General features: G+C 35.1%; 1 protein-coding gene and 1 long non-coding RNA gene across 4 annotated transcripts in view; one reads left to right on the top strand and one right to left on the bottom strand.

The window, feature by feature from the left end:
* Positions 1–23,712, top strand: part of GSG1L (GSG1 like) — a 361,289-nt gene that overhangs the window by 174,570 nt on the left and 163,007 nt on the right. The gene's annotated exons all lie outside the window — the stretch shown is intronic.
* Positions 218–23,372, bottom strand: LOC116422842. Of its 2 annotated transcripts, none has more exons than XR_004233380.1 (3): positions 22,919–23,372; positions 11,278–11,371; positions 218–352 (listed from the first exon to the last, which is right to left on the bottom strand). It is a non-coding gene; the product is annotated as an uncharacterized LOC116422842 (long non-coding RNA). The 2 variants fall into 2 exon arrangements; XR_004233383.1 differs by having other exon boundaries at positions 23,188–23,372.

Raw genomic sequence — 23,712 nt, 5'->3', positions numbered from 1 at the left:
AGACAGACAAGCAATTCACCCCTTCCTACTTCCTTTTCAGTTTAAAGCTCTTTGAAATAAATTTTCAAATACTCCAGGTAAATACTTTTTTGTAAAACTAGCCCTTGTTAGGTATTCTACTACTCTCTAAGAGTCAGTCATTTATATATCTTAATAGAGAAAATTCCACAAACCCAAATTCTAGTCTCAAATACTCTCTCTTTAGTCACTTCATGAATTGATCTTTCTCTTGACTTTATTCACTAGCAATGATGGAAATATCACCTGAACTTCTGTGGTCTTAAATTTCTTGAACAAGGATTCATCTTTTCTCCTGCTTTCTGAGTTTCTTCTGACAGCATCATATGTGGACCTGTGAATCAGTAAAATTAGTAGTGATCATTTAGTTTGACAAACCCTAAGAAGATTTCTCCCTCTCATCCTATGTATAAGACCCAGAATTAATAATAGATGACATTTATGTGGGACTTTGAGATTTGCTAGGTATATTGCATAAGTTACCTCATTTGATCCTCACAAAAACCAGTAGATATTGTACACATATATTATTATTCTCATTTTACAAATAGGGAAACTGAGGCTCCAACGTTAAATGATTTCTTCACCATCACACCACTAATACATTTCAGAATTCAAATCTAGGCCTTTCCTGATTTTAAACTGAATTTAAAATCCTCTATCACAATGCCTTTCAGTTGTTGATACCAGGTTGGCAAACATCTACTTCTGTATCCCTCAGCAGAAAATTAAAGACTAATAACCACTGCTCATTTCTTTTCTCTCTGATCATACCCCATATGGTTTCTTACCTTATAATCCTTGGATTCCCATCATTATTTCTTGAATAACAGACATTTGCTTTGTCTAAGGGAATCCATCTCTTTTTTCTTCACGAAAAGTCTGATATTTGCTACAGAGCTACAAGTAGTCAGTAGTTCTCTCTTTGACCTTCTGTGCCTTATTCTTTCAGTTTTCAAACTCTGAACACACAAGATTATTCTGTACTGCTTTGAAAATCTTTGAATCTTTTTTTCTTACTTGTTTTCATATTGAAGCCCTTCTTCCATTTTTTTACAAAGGACATTTTACCTGATAACCTGTAGAGTAGAAAGGCATTCTTAGAGTCTCTTTATGTTTTCTTGTAAGAGGGAGAAATGTATTCTCCAACTTTCCCGCCTTTATCTTATCAACTTTTCTTTGAGTCCTTCTCATTTTGCTCTTTAAGATCTTTTTATTCTCCTTCACCTTGAGTTCTCTTGCTTTTGTATGTATTCCTTCTTGAATGCTTCTCTTTTAATTTGAGTTTTTCTCTGGAATATCTGGAATCTTCTTGAGTTTTCCCCTTCTAACTTGAATCTCTCCTAAATAACTCAAAAACTATCCAAATTGTTTTTAAAAAATCAACTCTTCACTTTCTTTATCATAGATTTTCAAATATTAGTGTGTATATCAAGTATTTGAAAATTTTTAAGACATTATTTATTTGTTGTTATGCAGTTCAAATCTTCTTCTTAACCCTCCAGTCCTAGAATATCATGAGAAAAGTCTATAATGACATAAGACTGTCATGATAAATATCTAATGATAACTTTTTGGATAAGAAAATATGTCTGATTGTTTGCTGTCTTGGGGAGGGGGTAATTGAAGGAGGGAAAGAGAAAATTTGGAACACAAAGTGTTACAAAGTTGAAAACTATCTTTGCATGTATTTGGAAAAATAAAATATTAATTAAAAAACTATTCTTTTACCATAAAAAAGAAAATATATCTGAAAGAGCATGAAGTTGAATGGATTCTTAACTAGTAAACCACTCACATCCAGAGATTGTTGCTTATAATGCATTCATGATCCGTTATAGGGCTCTGTCCTTGGTCCTATCCTGTTTAACATTTTTTTAAAATCTGTGATTTGGATGAAAACAAAACAAAAAGACATATTTATCAAATGCACAATTGACATAACATTGAGAGGGACAAGTTAATATGTTGGATGACAGAATTCCAATTTAAAAGATCTCGATGGACTGAGATGGACTGGATGGATCCGATGGACTGGAACTAGGCAAAAACTGAGATGAAACTTATTAGAGATAAATGTTAAATTCTGAATTTTATGTATACAAAGGCTTAAGCATAGTTCAAGTAAGGCAGACTAGCAAATTTGGGCCCACATTTTCAGATGGAAGTTAATGAACTGAAATGTTGAAGATCTAGAAATTGTATCATATAATAACTGGCTGAAAAAACAACTTTAGACCTAGAGAAGAGGGAACCTAAAGGAACAGCACTGCTTTCTTCAAATATTTGAAGATATGTCATGTGGAAGAGAAATTAGGTTTATTTTGATAAGCCCTACAGAGCACAACTAAGACAAAAACGTGAAAATCACTTCAATGTAAATGTCATGCAGCTAGGTGAAGTACTAAATAGAATGCTGGCCTGAAGTCAGGAAGACTCATCTCTCTAAATTTAAATCTGACTCACTAAATGTGTCTTACGAGGCAAGTCACTTAATTCTGTTTGCCTCAGTTTCCTCATATATAAAATGAGCTGAAAAAGGAAATGATAAACAACTCCAAAACCTTTGCCAAGAAAATCCCAAATGGGTTCATGAAGGATGAAATGCAACTAAACAACAGCAACAAATGTCATAAATAAGTCTTCAAGGATGTACTAGAAGAAGGACAAAGAAGTGACATGATAGAAAAGACAATGAATTCTCAGCAGATCTAGATTTGAATCCTTACTTTGATATTTAGTAGCTGTGTGACCCTTGAGGTAGGCATGTATTGCCTCTCTGAATCTCAGTTTACTAATTTGTGAAATTAGTATAAGGTTAGACTAGATGGTTTCTAAGGTCTCCTATAGGTCTAAAAACCTTGGGGTCAAGCTTGACTAGAAAATGCTGGTAATTGTGGTATCTTAAAATATTGTACAAATAATGATAATTTATATTAAAATTATTACAATGCAGGAATTTGAGGAATAAGTGTATATTTGGACAATTACTAGTAACTTTACTGTTTGGGAAGGGATTATTTGATTTTGTTACCATGGTATAGTTCAAGTAGAAAAAGATCAGATGGGGATTAGCATTCAGATCATAAAAGGACTCAGAAAGACCAAGTTTCTTGGTATTTGGATTAAAATCTTAGAGAAAAAGCAAGCCCTGGAGACATAAAAACCTTGAAAGAAAATCTGAAAGTACAAGCAAACAATTCTAATGAAGAAGAAAAAGAGCAATTATCTAAAAAGACTAAAATAGATACTCAAAGGGAACACACTAACCAACTTAGATTTTAAGACATGTCGAGAAAATGGAAGCAAGGATAAGTAACAATCAGAAAATAAGTATTTTTAATTTGTGGTGGGCACTATATTAACTTCTGAATACCTAAAGACAAAAAAGGAAGAATGTCTGCTAACTCTTTGGTTGTTAAATTGTTTCAGTTGAATCTGACTCTTTGTGATGCATTTCGGGTTTTCTTGGCAGAGACACTGGGGTGGTTTGCCATTGCATTCTCCAACTCATTATTGCAGATGAAGAATTGAAGCAGTATTAAGTGACTTGCCCAGAATCACACAGCTAGTAAATACCTAGAGCCACATTTAAACTCAGGTCTTCCTGACTCCAAGCCCAGTAATTTATCCATGTACTAAATAGCTGTCCTTGAGGAGCTTCAGTTCTATAAAAGGAGATAACTTGTGGAAATACTCTGTAAGTATTTACAAAATAAACTACATAGTAATTTTTTGTGAAGGGGAACTCTTAGAAATACATTATAAAGATAAAAAGGATTTGGGAGTGTATGAAATAAATTGGTTTATTAACAGTTCTCGCAAAAAGCCAGTGATCCACCCAAGGGTAGTCCTTGGGCTAATCTGCTCTTAGAAATAGGAGAAAGAATCCTTTCATTTCCTATCCAGAAGTGCAAGCTTCCTCCCTTGTAGCCCTACTGCCAAGGGATGATGAAGTTAGCAGACTTCCTGGTCCATCTATTGCATGTTTCTCCTTGATAAGTTCCCCCTTCCTAGCCATACAACCCATGTTCAAATATGGCAGAAAACTCCTCCTTTGGGGAAGAGAAAGTAATGTTATTTAACTCATTAAGCATGTATATTCAGTGCTTGCAATTACCTTTCATTCACTTCTTGTTTTGGGTTTCTTTTTCATCAGTTTATCAGTTCAATGGCTCAATATCTTCTTTTGTACAACTAACTGGGTCAGTTGACATGGCCTTAAGACAAAAGTCCCTAAATGGAAATATAATTCTATAAGTTGCTCGGAGACACTAGTTCTTGGGAGTATCTGGAAAAGCATCATGTGGCTGCTGGCATCTGAGCTGAATTTTAAAGGGAAATAGGGATTCTAAAAGGATTAGATGAAGAAACAATACCTTCTAGGTATAGAAAACAACCTATGCAAATTCAAAGAAATAAGATGTCCACTGCATGGCATGGTTTTTTGAGAACAGTCTCAGGATTGCTGAAGTTCAGAATAAAGTAAGACTGATGAAGAAAACTAAAGATTACAAAAAGCTGTATTGAACAGGCAGCTAGATTGGATAAAATATTGGTCTTGGAATAAAGAAAACAACTTCAAATCCCTTCTCAGACACTTATTAAAGATGTGATCTCTCTCAGCTTCACTTTCCTTATCTGCAAAATGGGAATAATAATCATACTTACCTCCCTGGACTGTTGTGAGGATCAGATGAGATAACAGATGTAAAGCACTTTGCAAACCTGAAAATGCTATGTAATTGCTAGCCTTTATTATTAAGAGAAAAAAGATGGTCAGAGAAATGTTAGGGCTACTGTTTATGATGGAAGGGACAATGATAGCGGATAATAGAGAGAAGACAATGTTATGGGGATAGTGTTTTATTTTGGTTTTCTCTGTTCAGGAGAATGTTCTTTCAATTTTAAAGGTTAGAACAAAAATGGTAAATAGAGAATTGATAACTAAGATAATAAGGAGATCATATGAGAGCACCTAGCTGTTTTTATTGAGTTCATGAACTACATCTCAGAAAACGGAAAGTTCTACTAGATGTGATTATTGAGCCACTGTGTTCTCTGAAAGTCTCTGGAGATTGAGAGAAGCATTAAAAATCCAGAGAAGGACCAATGTCCCAATTTTTTTTAAAGGAAAGTAGATGGAGTGTACAAACAATAGGCTAGTGACCTTGATTTCAATTCCTGTCAAAGTCCTAGAATGTAGTCACAAAGAGCTAGCCTGGGGTTTGGTAAGGCAAGAACTTCAATAAGATAAAAGGACAAGGGACTTAAGAGCATGCTGTAGACTTGACTTGGTTTACCTAGGAGCCAAGATGAGGAAAGGAAGTCCAGGGATAGTGCAGAGTCTGGGAAAGAATTGAGGAGAAGTATTGGAGATCATTAAAAACATAAGCTCATTCCAGATCAGCTTTATTTTCTTTGTTGACAGGGTTGCTAAATGGGTAAACTAAAGGAATGCTGTAAATTTAGTTTATCTAGACTCTAGCAAAGCATCCATTAAAATGTCTTACCATTCTTGCTGTAAACGATGGAAAGATATGGGCAAAATAGCAATTAGAGTAGATAGACTCCAAACTAGTTGAATGACCATTTTGAAAAAAGTCATCATTAATATTTCGTTTTCATTTACAAGGTTTCTAGGGAAGTACCCCAGGAATCTGTGCTTGGCTCAATGGTGTTGAGGATTTTTATCAATGAATTGGATTCAGATACACATGGCAAATTTATCAAATTTGCTGAGGACAAAAAAACGAGAGGGATAGCTAATATGCTGGCTGACAGTCAGAGTTCAAAAAGATCCTGGCAGCTTAGAACACCAGACCAAATTGGTTACGATGAGTATTAATAGTGATACATGTGAAGATCTCATAAATGAATGGAAAAAAAATCAACTAGACAACAAGTTTGTTTGAAAATATTCTAGGGAATCCAGTTGCCTTCAAGCTCAGTATAAATCAGTAGTATACTAGAGCAGCCAAGAAAATTGATACCATATTAGATTGCAACAGAAAATGAAAATGAAAATAAATATAAATAACTAAATGAAAATGAAAATAAGGGAGTGATGATCCTACTATCTTCTGCCTGGACCACACCTGAAGTATTTTGTTAAATTTTAGCTGTTATATTTGAGAAAGGAAATTGATAAGCTGGAAAATGTCCAGTAATCAAACTGGAGAAAGATCCAGAGTTATCCCATATGATTAACACTTGAAAGAACTGGAGATGTTTGACTGGAGAAGACAAAGGAGAGACATGATAGCTGTCTTTAAGCATTTGAAAGGCTGTCACAAGAATGAGAGATTAGAATTATTCAACTTGTCTTCTGTGAGAGTAATGAGTGGAGGAAATAAAGAGACAAATTTAGACTTGATGTGTAAGGAAAAAATTCCTAATAATTAAACCTTTACAAAAGTGTCATAAACTGCCTCAGAGAGAGAGAGAGTCAACTCCAGGCAAAGAGTAGATAAACATTTGTTAGCTATGTTATAAAGGGGATACTTTGGCATGTATTGGACTAGATACTCATTCAGATTCAACTCTGAAATTCTGATTTAGTAGCAAGTTTCAGAGGAGAGAAGGTGAATATACATATACATATACATATATATAAATATATATATGCTATTATGAAAATAGAAATGGCAGGACTTAACTAATTGAATATGGGATGGTTGAGAGAGAACAAGGAGGTAAAGATAGTATTTAGTATGATGTGAATGATATATGGTGATATTCTTAGGAGGAAGGATCGTGAGTTCAATTTGAGGAATGTTAAATTTAAAATGTCTATGGAACATACAGTTTGAAATGTCTAATAGGCAATTGAAGATGTAGGTCAAGAGAGAGATTATAGTTAACAGGTAGGTCTAAGAGTTATCTGCATGGAGATGGTAACTGAATCCATTGGAATTTAAGAGATTACCAAATGAAATAGAATACAGAAGAGAAGGGTTCCAAGGATGGAGCCTTGAGGAATCACATGGTTAGTAGGAAGGACCCAGATGAAGATCCAGCAAAGGAGACAGAGAAGTAATCATAAGAAGAACTAGGAGAGATCAGTATTATAAAAATCTATAGAGAAGAGAGGTATTCAGGAGAAAAGACTGATCAACAGTGTCAAAGACTTCAGAGAAGATGAGATTAGATTTGGCAATTGGAAGATCATTAGAAATTTTGGAGAGAGAATTTCACTTGAATCATGAGGTCAGAAGCCAGATTGATTAAAGTTAAGGGAATTAGAGGAGGAAGTGGAAGCACTAATGAATACCATCATTTGGGTGGCCTTCTCAAGGAGTTTAGTCATAAAAGGGAGGAAAGAAATAAGACAATAGTTAGCAGGTAAGGACAGCTCAAGTGAAGTATTTTTGAAGGTGGGAGAAATAGCGATGGAAGTAGTCAGTAGACGGAAAGCAATTGAAGATAGTAAGAGCAGAAAAAGATAAAATGGAATGGAATCACTTGTGCATATCGAGGAGTTTATTTTGGAAAAGGAGAAAGATCATGTGATTACATGAGAAAGGTATGAAGGAGATCAAAATGTTATAAGACATTTGAGTGAGATGAGAAATGGGGGGAAAGATTCTCTGTGATAAACCTCAATTTTCTAGGTGAAATATGAGCTATGATTCTCAGCTGAGAGGTTGATTAGGGAGAAGTAAACTTGCAGAGGTTTGAGAGGATGAAAAGTTTGAAAAAATTGCTATGATAAATGTAATGATGAATTGGTTAGGGAGATGTAAAAGAATGTCTAGCCCAGTGAGCATGGTTTTGTGGTTTTCTTCAGTCCTATTCACCAACATATGAATGGCAAAGGCACTGAATGGGATGGTGGGAATAATCAAAATATAGGGTTTAGCTAGACAAGATCTTCAATAAGATAAATGGACTGGTGATGCAGAGGGCATTGTAGGGTTGAACTATGCATAGTTCATAGGGGTAGAGGAGTAGTTTATGGGAAATTAAGCAAAGAATTTGGAGGTTAAGATATTTGAGGAAATATCAGTATGTATATATAGAATTTCCCTGGTACATGACCAGGACTTGAAAAGGAAAGATTGTGGTCAATGCACTGAACTCACTGAAGGAAGGAAAGGGGAATTTCCTGGAGATATATAGAAAACAGCTACCAGAATCTTGATTGGGTGATAAATATGTATTGAATGAATTTTAAAGAAGGAAAGATTAATGGATTGTGGTGTGAGAGATATATCCTGCAAGTAACAATGGAGAACAAGGAGTAAATTGGCTCTTCTATCATAACCAGTGAATAGGGGGTATGAGCAAAAAGACTTCCAATTTTGAAAAGGCAGCCAGGGAAAATGTATCTTTATGAGGGTGTCAGATCTCAGTGAGTACAAGATGGCAGGAGGAAGGAAAAAATTCAAGACAGAATCCAGTTTGTTACCTATGGAGCAGACATTCCTGAAAGCAAGAAGTTGGTAATTTCGTTTGTCTGTCTATCTATCTATCTATCTATTTGTTGTTGTTTTATTATAGCTTTTTATTTACAAGATATATGCATGGGTAATTTTTCAGCATTGACCCTTGCAAAACCTTCTTTCCAATTTTTTCCCTTCTTTCCCCACCACCTCCCCTAGACAGCAGGTAGACCAATACATGTTAAATATGTTGAAATATATGTTAAATGTGATATATGTATACATACCCATAGAGTTATTTTGCTGCACAAGAAAAATCGAACTTAGAAATAAGGTAAAAATAACTTGAGAAGGAAATCAAAAATGCAAGTGGACAAAAACAAAAAGAGTGAAAATGCTATGTTGTGGTTCACACTCATTTCCCATAGTTCTTTCTCTGGATGTAGCTGGTTCTCTTCATTTTTGAACAAATGGAACTGATTTGGTTCATCTCATTGTTGGAGAGGGCCACATCCATCAGAATTTATCATCACATAGTTTTGTTGTTGAAGTATATAATGATCTCCTAGTTCTACTCATTTCACTCAGCATCAGTTCATATAAGTCTCTCCAGGCCTTTCTGAAATCATCCTGCTGGTCATTTCTTACAGAACAACAATATTCCATAGCATTCATTTACCACAATTTATTCATCCATTCTCTGATGAGCATCCATTCATTTTCCAGTTTCTGGCCACTACAAAGAGGGCTGCCACAAACATTTTTACACATGTGGGTCCCTTTCCCTTCTTTAAGATCTCTTTGGGATATAAGCCCAGTAGTAACACTGCTGGATGAAAGAGTATGGCACATTTTGATAGCTTTTTGAGCACAGTTCTTAATTGCTCTCCAGAATGGTTTGATCCATTCACAACTCCACCAACAATGCATCAGTGTCCCAGTTTTCCCACATCCCTTCCAACATTCAGCCTTATCTTTTACTGTCATCCTAGCCAATCTGAGAGGTGTACAGTGGTATCTCAGAATTTTCTTAATTTCCATTTCTCTGATTAATAATGATTTGGAGCATCTTTTCATATGACTAGAAATAGTTTCCATTTCTTCATCTGAAAATTGTCTGTTCATATTGTTTGACTTATCAAGTGGAAAGTGGCTTGATTTCTTATAAAGTAGAGTCAATTCTCTATGTATTTTGGAAATGAGGCCTTTATCAGAACTTTTGACTGTAAAAATGTTTTCCCAGTTTATTGCTTCCAGAAGTTGACAATTTTAAATTGAGAAGCTTTAAATTGGGAGGTTAGAAAGGGATTGGATTCAAGGGAATGGGAATAAATGAGTGGCCAATGTGTGACAGAGAATGAGGTTTGAACAGTAACAATTGAGGTTTCAGAATCATTGGGATGGAATAGGGTAATAAGTATGACGGATTGGAACTATGTTAATTGTTGAGGAGTGAATCCAGGTAGGTTATTATCATCCATGAGATAGCTATCTTCAGGTGTATTGTCCTACAACATTAGGTAATGGTATGTTGTTGGAAAGTTAGGGGCTAGGGAGGATGACAAAGTGGAAGCAAGGCAAACTCTATGGAGCCATAGGCAACTAAAGAGGCTGGCTTCTTGGAATACAGCAGAAGTGTATAGATAAATTGGGCCCTGTGTCATAATGTACAATTTCTTCCCTTATAATCTAGTAGGTCTGAATAAATATATAAATAAAAATGAATAATATTATAATAAAAGTCTAATAATAAAAGGTAGAATTTGGCAAATGCTAATTAAAATATTTCAGAAGTTCAGAGAAGCTAACTCCTTTTTGACTACAGGGATCAGGAAAGGTTTCATGGAGGAGTTAGCATTTCCATAGAAAGATGGAATAAGATTTCATCAAGTAGAAATGCAGAAGTAGGGCATTCCAAGCTGAGGAAAAAACTGTGAATAAAGCATGGTAGGAGAGAAAATTGGGAAAGCGTGGAACAGGTTTTAGGAATGGTGAACAATTGGATTGGGTATCTGCCTGGTGATTTCTTATTGCTGTCTGTCTAAATGTCTAATGATAACAGCAAGCTCTCATTTCTATAGATTTTCACCATTTCTTATATCCTTTCTTCACAATAAATGTATTGGGTAAATAGTCTGACTAGGATCCACAACATCTTAGATTCAAAGTTGGAAGTGATGTCAGAGCCCAGCTTGTTGTCTTTTTCTTACAACTGAGGAAACAAGTTTGGAGGGAAGTAACTTGCTTAAAGTCATATGGGTAGTAAGACATCTAGCCAACATTCCCACCAAGGACTATCAATCTGGGGCTCTTTCTACTGTACTATGCCACCATAATTGTCTCAGTTTTACAGAGGAAAAAACTGAGGTCCAGAGCAATAAAAGCCATTTCCTCTATGTCAGAGCTCAAATAAAGAGTAAACACTCAAATCCAATTTCCTCTAGATCTAGTGTCCTTTACATTACACCGCACTGACCCTTGCATTGGTTGCATCTTTCTTTCACAAGCAATATGAATTATAGAGCCACTTAGTATGATAATTTCTGACTCTAGGCAGTCCAAAATCCTTCTGAGTATCCAGCCAAATTCCACTGGTCTTTTCCCCATTCTGTCTACTCCAGTTCTTCACAAAGGAAAAATGAGCCTTAAGAATTAGAGGAAAGGAGTACTTTTAATCCTTTCCTTGACCTCCTATCTAGTTTTTTATTTCCTGTTTTGGGGCCCTTGGTTTCTGATTGATGAGAGTTCACTAATCTAGACCAACCCAGAACACTAAATACCCTGCCATGCTAGTGATCTCCTAACCTTCTCTCTACCCTTCTCACCTCTAGCTCTGGGAAGAATAATCAAATTAATAGCAGCATTAATTACTTACCTTGTGACTCTAATCATCTCTCCGACTTCCCTGACCAAAATACCCCAACTGGCCACATTCCTCTGTGTGTTATCTTCTCCATTTAGAATATAAACTAGAGGGTAGAATTGCATGATTATTGGTATATAGTAATTGCTTCATAAATATAACAGCAGTCCCCCCATTACATAAGTATCTTTTCATTCATTTATCTCTTGGGTGTTTGAAATGTCACCCAGACATATTCTAATTTTTTGAAAATTGGTGACATATATGGCACAATCAGACTTCAAAACACTTGTCATTTTGTTAGTAAGGATATTCCTTCCACAAAAGTGCACCACAGTTTCTCCGTGCCATAGGAGAAGATCTTCAAGAATTATTGCTATTAAAAAAATAAAGCAAGTCACCTTATGGCTAGATTCCTGGGAATAAGCTTCTCACTTCACTAGAATAGTTGGCCTACAGATAGAATCCATTACCAGCCACATTCTTGAAGACTTTCCAATCTGACTCTCTCTATAATCTGCTGGCATAGCCTCCTAGAATTGAGGGTCATCTCACTGTAACCCCGAAGAATCAGAGGATGACTTTCATGGCAGAGCATACATGATAATTTCTTTTAGCCAGAATTCAGAAAAAATTCCTCCTCCCTGAATGAGGATAAACAACTGAGTCTGCTACATATATAGGTTCCAAATATAGAAGGGGGACATTATTACAGACAGTTTGGAGAGTTCTAAACTAACTGAACAGCACAAGCATAAACTGTGACGCAATATGGTAAAGATGAAAGGGTCCTGGGAGTTGGAAGGCCTAAGTTCTAATCCCATTTCTACCACTATCTGGCAATGCGACTTTGTGCAAATTATTTACTTTTTATAGGTTTTAATTTACTCATCTGTAAAATGGAGTGGCTGACTAAAAAACTAATAAGGTCCCTTATAGCCATAACATTCTATGTTATAATGCCCCATGTTTCTCTAAAAGCCAATGTTTCATGTCCCTATTTTCTCAGGTCCTTTTCATCTCTTTCATTTCATGTTTTAGAACTCATCTGGCCTCATTTAATAAACTTCTGCATATCTACAGAGCGACTGAGATATGGAATTCTCCCACGCTTTTAAACTTCAAGTATTGACATTTAGAGAATAGCAGCTGTCATGTTGTCTGTATTGTAAATGTCCTTCACCAATGTTATTTACATGATTTAATATAACCAATCTGAGCATTATACAGTGAGCGTGTCACAAATCCCATAATGGTGACCATTCTATGACATATTGATCCAATATATTAAACTGAATGGGATTTCAAAATGTATTTGTTTCCTTCATTTTTTTTTTTTTTGCTTCTTGGGAATACACATGAATTTAGAACACTCCTATAGTTCCAGTCAAGATTTCATTTAACTAGTTTAGGTTTGATGGCAGCAGGTTTTTTAGGACTTTTCTGATGCATCCAATTAGGAACTGATATCATCCAATTAGCATAGACAGTGAGAAAAGGAAATTGTATATAGCTGCCTTCTTAAGCAAGCCCATCAATTTCCTAAAGTGAAGGTCATAATTTATTTCATGAAAGTGCAGAAAAATGGCTGCTAACCAAATTAGCTATCCCCCTTAGAAGCCATACCTTGCTGAAAAAATCATTTCATTTTTTCCACTCCAGGGGGTCACCAGGAGCTTATCTTGAAACTAAATGAATAAAGGAGAGTTTCTAATGCTACTATCAGCTCACTGTGGAATTATTTAATATTTTTTGAGCAACCTCAGACAAGAGAAGTACAAGAAACAGGGGGCTATTTTGGAGCATACTCCCTAGAAAGTTGGTGAAACCATAACTGTTTATTTACTGCATAAAATATACACTCTTTAGCTTTAGGGGACATTTAAGATCATCTACAATATGATAACATTCCATCTTTCTAGCTTTATTTTGTATTAATCTCCTTTAGATATTTCCCATTCTCCATGCACCAGTCAAACCAAATTACTCCCTGTTCCCTACATTTGTCTTATCCACTCCCCTCCTTATATCTTTGTGCAAGCCATTCTCCATGGCTGGAATGAAGTCCTTTGCCTTTTCCCTCTGTGGAATTTCTCCCTTCAAAACTCAGCTAAGGTTATGCTTCCTTCATAAAATCTTCCAATTAATTACCCCCTCCAAGCAAGTGGCTTGTCATGGATAAAGGAGTCCCACCATCTTTCTCTGCTAGCCCATGGAAGCAACTTCCATTGTCTCTTAGGAGGTAAAAGCAGAATAAGTGGCAGATATAGAAATTATTTACTCTGAAAATAATGAGTAGATTTCTGTGAAGTTGTTTACAAATTAGTCTGGCTAAAAGGTCTTGATACCATTATCACCTGAAAGTTACCTCTGTAAACCTTGGGGATATATATATATATATATCCCCATACATATATATATATGTATGTATACCTGCTTCTGGTCACCCCTACCCCTCAAGTTCCTCCTCAGAATTCAGGACTTTCTTAATTTCTTTTCAGGCACTTGGTCACTTCTTGACTCCTAAATATACTGATTCAGGAGAATGACTTTCAACCTCCTGGAATACAAAAAATGGGTCTCTGTCTCGTTTGCACAGTTTAGGTTTCCTATGGCTAATTAGAGTTGTCAAGATTATATAGACTGAGTGGTTATATGATGAAAGAGAGCAGTCATGCTATAGGTCTTGAACTGAACTGGCTGTTCAGTCACTATTAATGGATATCAAATTGTGTATTGAAAGCCATACCACAGGAGCAATGGAAGGAATCACAGAAAGAACAGGGAATCTGGAAATTATACCTCTTCCCAGAGAACAAACCGCAGGAGTCAGAAGACAATAAATTCAAGTAATATTCATTTTATTCTCCTCATTTTACAGATGAGGAAATGGCTGATGTGGTTTACCTCAAGATCACACATGTAGTAAGTAGTAGAGTTAGGGTCTGAACTCAAGTCCAAATTGTCTTTTGTTATCTTTGCTGTAATTTTTATGTAGCCCCTGTTCCCTGCTCCATCAAGCCATATCCCAGATCAAGAAACAAGGAAACTGAGGCACAAGGAACTTGGGTAACTACCACTGTCAGAGACAGGATTTAAATCCAGATCTCTTGATTCCAGAGGCAGTGTGAGTGCTCTTTCTATTGGCCTCCTGTCTCACATTTTCTCTAAATCAGGAATCTGTGAGTTTCTGTGGCTGACAAATCTTCACAATATTAGTGATGAGTCTCCCTGAACTTAGGAAGATTTTCAGATGATATACAGTCTTAACCTGATTGACCATCCCACTGAGAGATGGTCACTGGTCTGTCTCTCACTGGTCACCAGGAGATAGACATGACTATGGCTACTAGCCCATGATTAGCCAGATCAATCTTTCCAAAGTTGATTGAGGAGGAAAGGTTAGATTGTTCCAAACAAATCATTTTCTAGAACAGGTCATGAAGATCTGTAGCCAGATAGTCCTAACATTTAAGGCTTTGATATGTATATTGTAGACTCTAAAGAATTTGTTAGAGTGACTATTAGGACAGCCAGGAGGTACCATAGTGCACAGAGTTCTGGGTCAAGAGTCAAGGAGACTCATCTTCTTGAGTCCAAATCTGATATTTACTAGCTGTATGATTCTGGGCATTTAACCCTATATGCCTCAGTTTCCTTATCTGTAAAATGAGATGGAAAAAAAGGAAAACCACTCCAGTATCTTTACCAAGAAAATTCCAAATGGAGCCATGAAGGGTTAGCCACAACTGTACAACAAACACCAACAATGACATAGTGAATATAGTTCTATACTGCAGTCAGAAAATCTAAGGTGTAATCCCAACCCTGACACTCATAAATAAGCTTTGTGACCTTGAGAAATCATTGAACTTTCATGTACTTTATTTACTTCATCTGTAAAATGAGGAGGGTTTGAACTGGATGACCTCTCAAATCTCTTCTAGCATTAATATTCTGTGATTTATAATTCTCCTCTGACACCTAGAGAGGTATGGCCCTGAATTTTCAAAGACTGCCAAAGTAAAACAGGCTCCAGAAGAGTCTCCCACTCTGTAATGGTTCAGGGATAAGACTACCTCTTGTCTAAAAATCAGCCTAAATTCAGGAAGATTTATCAGTAAGTTAGCCAGTCAAATGGTCCTTTAGCCTATATCAATTCATAGAAATGTGAATGAGTTACCATGCTGTACACCACTATTATAAACTCATATGATCTTATATCAATTTATGTGATCTAATCCTCATTGCAGTAAAACAATCCTTTTGCTCTTTCCTTATTGAGTCTTGATTGATCCCATTTCCCATAGAAGCTGTTTCAATTTTACTCTATCTACTAGTTCCTTCCCTGCTACCTTCAAGCATGTTAAAATTTTTCATTCCTAAGGAAAAATGAACAAACAAAAATCTCTCTAGATCTTACTATTTCTTCTTATTACACTCAAATTCTCTGAAAAAGCTGCCCATACCTATTGCTTCTACTTCCTTTCCTCTTCCTCTTGTAATTTCTTTTCAGTATGGCTTATTATCTCATCACTCAACTGAAACTACTTTCTCTGAATTTACCAGTGGCCTTTTAATTCTAAAGTCTAATGATTTTTCTCAATTCTTCTCTTTTTTTTTGACATTTCTACAGCATTTGACAGTTTTGACACTTTTTGTCTCCTCCTACATAGTTTCTTCTTTCTAGTTTTTTTCTATACCACAATCTTGGTTCTCTTACTACATTGTCTAACACTTTCTTCTCAATCTCTTTTAATGGTTCCTCATTCATAGCATAAATCTCAGCTATGCCTACCTCCCAAGTCTTGTATACTTTTCTCTAATTTATTTATACTCTTTCACTTGGTGATCTCATTTGTTCCTCTAAGTTTAGCACCACTTCTATGCAAATGATTCCCAAATCCATATATTTAGCTCTAGTCTCTTTCCTGAGCTTCAGTTATCTATCTCCAGATTCTTTTTTATCTGTTTATTTAAAAAACAGAATATAAAAGAGAAAGACAGAAAAGGAAAACAGAACAGAACATTGTCATATGCCCAACAGAATATAAGGGAGGATTCAAAATATACAACAATAAATTTCCAGATCAAGAAGAAATTATGTCCAGGAGTGTCCATTTTTTCTTTGTTTCCTTGTAGAATCTTTTGTTCTCTGCTGTGCACTTAAAAAAACTTTATTCTTTTCCCCCCTTTTCATCCTTTCTACCTTCCCCAAGTAAGCTATAGTTAAGCACAGCTATTTCCAAATTCTTGCTGAATATTTCAAACTGGATATTCCACAGGCCTCTGAAATTTATTATCTTTTCTTTAAAACTTACTCTTTCTTCAAACTTCCCTTTTTATTTCCATCCAACTTCCACTCACCCTCTCCCTCATTCTACATGTTTATTTGATTGACAATTCTGGTTAGTTCAACCTGCAAAAGATTTCTGACATCAATTCTTTTCTTTCTTCTCACATGGCTACTGCCTTAGTTAGGATACTCATCAAACCAGATAGGCTGCATGGTGGAAAGAATGGAACAGAATGATGGGGAGGAGGAGCCAAGATGGTGGAATAAAGGCAAGGATTCACCCAAGCTTCCCCCCAAATCTCTCTAAATTCCTTTAAATAATGACTCTTAACAAATTTTAGAGTGTCAGAAACCACAAAGATTTGTAATGGAAAAGTTTTCCAGCCAAAGACACCTTGGAAGGGCAGCACCATCTGGTTTGTTGCACCAGGGCAGGAGTACAGGGCAGTCCCAGTGAAAGCAGCACCAGCACAGCCCCAGCTCAAGCACCAGTAAAGCACTACAGAGCCTTGGGACCTCTCAACCCAGAGATACAAAGGCAGTTTGGAAGATTGGCAGGAAAGGTTTGCCTCACTAGGATGAGGAAAACTTGAGAGACTGGCAAAGCAGGAGCAGGCAGGGGCAGTGTGGTGGTCAGCTTCCAGAGGCCTCTCAGCCCTCTTTACTAGCACTGAGGAAGGACACTGTGGCTTTAGCACTCTAGATCTTAGAGCCACAGTGGAGCAGTCAGGGACCTGGAGGATCTCTGAAAACAACTGTACAAAGCCTCTGAAGATGGGGACAGTGCACCCTCCACCCTGAAAACACAGTCTTACTTTAACAAAGAGTTAAAAGGTGATTAATAGGCTAGGAAAATGAGCAGACAACAGAAAAAGTTTCTGACCATGAAAAGTTATTATGGTGACAAGGAAGATCAAAACACACACTCAGAAGAAGATAAAGTCAAAGCTCCTACATCCAAAGCTTCAAAGAAAAATTAGAATTGGTATTGTTCTGTAAGAAATGACCAGCAGGATGAATACAGAGAGGCTTGGAGAGACTTATATGAACTGATGCTAAGTGAAATGAGCAGAACCAGGAGATCATTATATACTTCAACAATGATACTATATGAGGATGTATTCTGATGGAAGTGGATTTCTTTGACAAAGAGAAGATCTAATTCAATTCCAATTGATCAATGATGGAAAGAAGCAGCTACACCCAGAGAAAGAACACTGGGAAATGAGTATAAACTGCTTGCATTTTTGTTTTTCCTCCCAGGTTATTTTTACCTTCTGAATCCAATTCTTCCTGTACAACAAGAGAACTGTTTGGTTCTGCACACATATATTGTACCTAGTCTATACTGTGACATATTTAACATGTATAAGTCTGCTTGCCATCTGGGGGAGGGGGTAGAGGGAGAGAAGGGAAAAATTGGAACAGAAGTGAGTGCAAGGGATAATCTTGTAAAAAAATTACCCATGCACATGTACTGTCAATAAAAAGTTATAATTATTTAAAAATTTTAAAAAATATTAAAAAAAAAAGAATTGGTCTCAGGCCATGGAAGAACTCCAAAGAGATTTTGAAAATCAAGTAAGAGAGGTAGAAAAAAGCTTGGGAAGATAAATGAGTGATTCAAAAGGAATACAAAAAGCTAATGAGGAGAAGAATGCCTTAAAAAGCAAAAATAATAAAATGGGAAAGGGGGGGAATAAAAGCTCACTGAGGAAAATAATTCTTTCTTAAATTTTTATTTATTTATTTTGCTGAGGCAATTGGGGTTAAGTGACTTGCCCAGAAAGTATTAAGTAGCTAAAGGCCAGATTTGACTCAGGTTTTACTGGCTTCAGGGCTGGTACTCTATCCTCTGTGCCACCTAGCTGCCCTGAATAATTACTTTTTTTAAAAATAGCTTTTTGTTTTTCCAAATATAAGCAAAGATTTTTTTTTAACATTCACCTTTGCAAAGGTTTGTTCCAGATTTTTCTCCCCTTTTCTCTCCCTCCCCTAGATAACAAGCAATCTGATATAGATTAAACGTGCAATTCTTCTAAACATATTTCCATATCTGTCATGCTGCACAAGAAAAATCAGATCAAACATGAGAAAACAAGAAAAAACTAACCAAGCAAACAACAACAAGGGAAAAATATATGCTTTGATCTACATGCAGTCTCCATCGTTCTCTCTCTGGCTGCAGATGGCTCTTTCCATTACAAGAATATTGGAATTGCTTTGAATCATCTCAGTGCTGAAAAAAGCCAAGTCCATGAAAGTTGATCATCACACAATCTTGTTGCTGTGCACAATGTTCCATTGGTTCTATTTACTTCACTTAGCATCAATTCATGTGAGTCTAGAAAAATAATTCCTAAAAATTAGAATTGAGCAAATGGAAGCTAATGAATTTATGAGAAATCAAAAAAACAAAACCAAAAGAATGATAAATAGAACACAATGTGAGATATCTCATTGGAAAAACAACTGACCTGGAAAATAGATCCAGTAGAGATAATTTAAAAATTATTGGCCTGCTTAAAAGCCATGATCAAAAAAGAGCCTAGACATTTTTCAAAAAATTACCAAGGAAAATTGCCTTGATATTCTAGAACCAGAGGGTAAAATAGAAATAGAAAGAATCCACCAATCATCTCCTCTTATTGGGGATAGGAGGTGGGGAGGGAGGGCAGGAGAGAATGTAGAAGACAAAGTTTTAAAAACAAATGTAAAAATGTTTTACATGTAACTGGAAATTACTTTAACTGTGTGTAATGTACCTATAATTGGAAATGGAAAATATATGTAAACACACACACCCCTATATAGATATAAAATTAGGACCCCAGCTCATAAAGACTTGAATTTGAATCCTATATCAAACACACTTTCTGTGAGATTCTGCCTGAGTCATTTAACCTTTCTCTGTAAATATAAAATGGATATTTTCCTCCTCTATAAAAATGAATATTTAATAATAGCACTCACTACCCAGGTTTGTTGTGAGAATCAAATGAGATAACATAGCTCATAATATTTATCTGTCATTATTTCTACAGCTATTATAAAGTACTATTACTATTATTACTATCAAAATCACCTCTATCACCTCTTGCCTGGACAATTGCAAAAATCTTCTAATTGGCCACCCTTCTTTATATTTCTTGCCTCTCCAGTTCATTTTTCATGTTGGTGTCAAAGTAATTTTCCTGCTGTTCAGGTCTGACTGTTTCACTTTTTTTATTCAATAAAGTCAAAAAATCACTTCTAGGAACAAATATAAGCTATTGGTTTTATAAGCTATCCTATAATAAGCTTTATTATAAACTTTTAAAACCCTTTGTAATCTGACCTTGGATTATCTCTCCAACTTTCTTACATACTTTGCTTAACTATGGAATTATTCTATGGTTTTGTCATATTGGCTTTCTTGGTGTTCCTTACTTGTGATACTTCACTTTCTGTCTTTGTACCTTTGAAGTGACTATCACTCCATGTCTGGAATTCATCCAACTTTACCTCTTCCTCTTACAATACCTTGGGTTATTTTTAAATTCAAAAAGAAAGAAATTTTGGACATATTTGTTACTGAACAAAATGCAATAAAATTATACTAAAGGGCATATGGAAAAAAAAAGAATTCAAACTTAAATGATGACTAACTTAATCATAAGATTTATCTAGACCAAAGAATAAATCACAGAAACAATAGACAATTTAATCAGAGGAGATGACAACAATGGAACACCATATCAAAACTTTTGGGATACAGCCAAATCAGTACTTAGTGGAAAATTTATATCTAGACATTTTCATCAGCAAGAGAAAGAAAGAACACATCAACAAATTGGCCTTGGTACTAAAAAAAAAAGCCTAGAAAAATAACAATTCAAAAAATCCCAAGGAAACGCAAAAATAGAAATCCTGAAGGCAAAAAAAAATTTTCTTTGAACTGATAAAACTAGGAGCTTTTAAAAAAGAATAGGTAAACTTTTAGCTAATTAGAATTTTTAAGGAGAATCACCATACCAAAGAATTCATAGAGGATGAAAGGGAAATGAAGAAAATCCTTAGAAACTATTTTGCTAAATTATGTGCCAACAAACCTGTTAAATAAAGTGAATATTTGTTAAAAATAGAAAATGCCTAGTTTGATAGAATAAGAAATAGAAAACTTAAGTAACCCAGAAAATAGAAAACTTAAGTAAATCAGAAAAAACAAAAAGCCATAAATGAACTCTGAAAGAAAAATAAAATGAACTTAGATGAATTTACAAATGAATTCTAGCAAACATTTGAAGAATAATTAACTATACATTATTACATACATTGCAGGAATAAAGAAAGATGGTAACCTGCCAAACTCCTTTTTTCAGATGAATAAAATCTTGGAGAGGATCAAATTGAAGAGAGATAAAACACTGAAAGAAAATTATAGGTCACTATCTACAATGAATACTGATGAAAAAAATTAATAAATTATTAGCAAAAAGGATATAACAATATATTTAAAAATCACACTTGACAAAGTTAGGTGATTCGGGATTGGCCAAAATTAGGAAAATTATGAATGTAATAGACTATATTAATAAAAATCATATAATTATATCAACATATAAAAATAAACTACAGTATCCCTTTAAGCTAATGGCACTTAAAAGTTTTGGAATAAATAGACCCTTCCTTAATTTGGCAAATAATTGCTATTTAAATCCCCAAACTAGTATTATTTGTAATGATTAATGATAAAGGATTCTATTATATATTTAGGGGTTAAAATATAAAACCTTTTCTCTTGTTACCATTCTCATTTTATATAATTCTAGAAATTCCAAGTATGGCAATAGAACTAAAAGAAAGAAATTGAGTGAAAGTATAGGAACAGAAGAAATAAAATCTGTACTTTTGCAAATGGTATGATAGTTTATTTAAGGAACTCTACATATTTATTTAATATTAACCAAAACAATTAATAAACTAATTAATGTAGTAAGCAAAGAACAGCTAGGTGGTTCAGTGAATAAAGTGCTGGGCCTAAAACAGAAAAAGCCCTCTTTCTGAGCTCACATCTGGCCTTAGATGCTGATATTATGATCTTAGGCAAGTCACTTGTCCTGTTTGTCTGTTTCTTCATCTGTAAAATTAGCTGGAAAAGAAAATGGCAACCTACTCTGGTATCTTTGCCTAGAAAACTCAAAATGGGGTCACAAAGAATTGGGCATGACTGAAAAATGACTAAACAATAGCAAATAAAATGGACACAAAAATGTGTTTGTATTTTTTTTTTTTTACCAAGAGAAGTTAACAGGAAGAGAAAAATACAGAAATCCTATTCAAAATAACTACAGAACATGTAAAAATATCTGGGAGTCCAGCTACTAAGACACACAGAGACTTTAAATAATTGGAGATAGATTAATTGCTCATGGTTGGCCTGTGCACACATAGTAAAAATTAAAATACTATATAAGTTAATTTATAGATTCAGTGTCATATTAGCCAAATTACCAAAAGATTATTTTATTGAACTAGAAAAAATAGTAACAAAATTCATCTAAAAGAAAAAAAAAGATCAAAGATCTCAAGGAAAATCATGGGGAAAAGAGAATAGTAAGGAAGCAGTAGTTATCAAAAAACTATTTGATACTAATTTAAAAATAGAAATATTGAAAAGTTGATCAGTGGAACAGAACAAGTGCAGAATAGATCCAGAAACCCAAATATAGCAACTACTAGGGTAAGTTCCCACTATTCGATTAAAAAAAAATTGATAGGAAAATTAGAAGGCAGTCTGATAGAAACCAGTTTAAAATAAACATCTCATGCTTTATACCATATACAATGCTTCAAATGGATAAATGACTTAGATATGAAAGGTCACATTGAAAACAGAAGAAGAGAAAGGGAAGAATTTTTTTTTTAATCAAATGGAATAGAGATGACCACAGGAGATAAAGTAGGCAATTTGATTTACATATAACTGAAAAGATTTTGCACAAACCAAATCAATCCAGTTAGACTCACGGGAGAAATAATTATTTAGGAAAAAAATATTTGCAGCAGATTCATCTGATGAAGGGCTGAAATCCAAGATATCAGATAGAATTGATATATGTAATAACAAAGGAGAGATGTGATGGGATAGTGGGCCTTTTCCCACTCATGACTATCACTGGAGAAATTTTTATGTGTTTGTGTTTGGTATATAGGTATAAAATGTGCATATAAATCAAACACTTATAAATAATGAATCATAATTTTGCAAACCCTCAATTCAGTTCTAAGACTCCACATGGAGTTGTGACCCATAGTTAAGAAGCTGGGGAGTGGGGGAGGCAGAGCCAAGATGGCAGAGTAAACACAAGAACTCACCTGAGTGCTCCTCCAAGCCTGTCCACATTCCTAATTTAATTACTAAATAATCTAATTTTGGAGCATCAGAAGCCACAAAAAAGATGCTATGGGATCATTTTCCAGCTGAAGACATTTTAGAAGATCAGTAGGAAAGGTCTTTTGCAGCAGGGTGAGAGTATAGCACAGTCTGCCATAGACAACCTCAGCTCCAGCAAAACAGGAAGGAACCTTGGGAGCCATTAAATTAGGAATAGCAGCAGTGATAGCTTTAGCACACTAGAACTTACAACCATATTGAAGCAGGGACTTTTCCCATAGTTCTGGGGAAGAAAAGTGCTTGTAGTCCCTCAAACACACTTCTTCTTGAATCATAACACCTTGGAAAAATGAGAACTTACAGATCCCTAAAAGGATCTCTGAGAACAGCCACAAAACCCCTGAAACTTAGAATTTTGCATCCTGTTACCCTGGAAACAGAACCCTATTTTAACAAAGAATTAAAGGCTGAGTAAAATGCTGGAAAATGAACAAATAATAGAAAAAGTTTCTGACCATAGAAAGTTACTATGGTGACAAGGAAGATCAAATCACATACTCAGAAGAACACAACAAAATCAAAGCTCCTATATCCAAAGTTTCCAACAAAAATAACAATTAGTTCCAGGCCATGGAAGAACTCACAAGGGATTTTGAAAATCAAGTAAGAGAGATAGAGGAAAAAATGGGAAGAGAAATGAAAGTGATGCAAAATGAAAGACAAAAAAGCTAATGAGGAGAAGAATGCTTTAAAAAGCAAAAGTGACCAAATGAGA

This window comes from Sarcophilus harrisii, chromosome 1, assembly GCF_902635505.1.
Source record: "Sarcophilus harrisii chromosome 1, mSarHar1.11, whole genome shotgun sequence".
NCBI classification, from domain to species: Eukaryota; Metazoa; Chordata; class Mammalia; order Dasyuromorphia; family Dasyuridae; genus Sarcophilus; species Sarcophilus harrisii.
The sequence above is the reverse complement of the archived record's forward strand: the minus strand, read 5'-3'. Positions and strand labels throughout refer to the sequence as shown.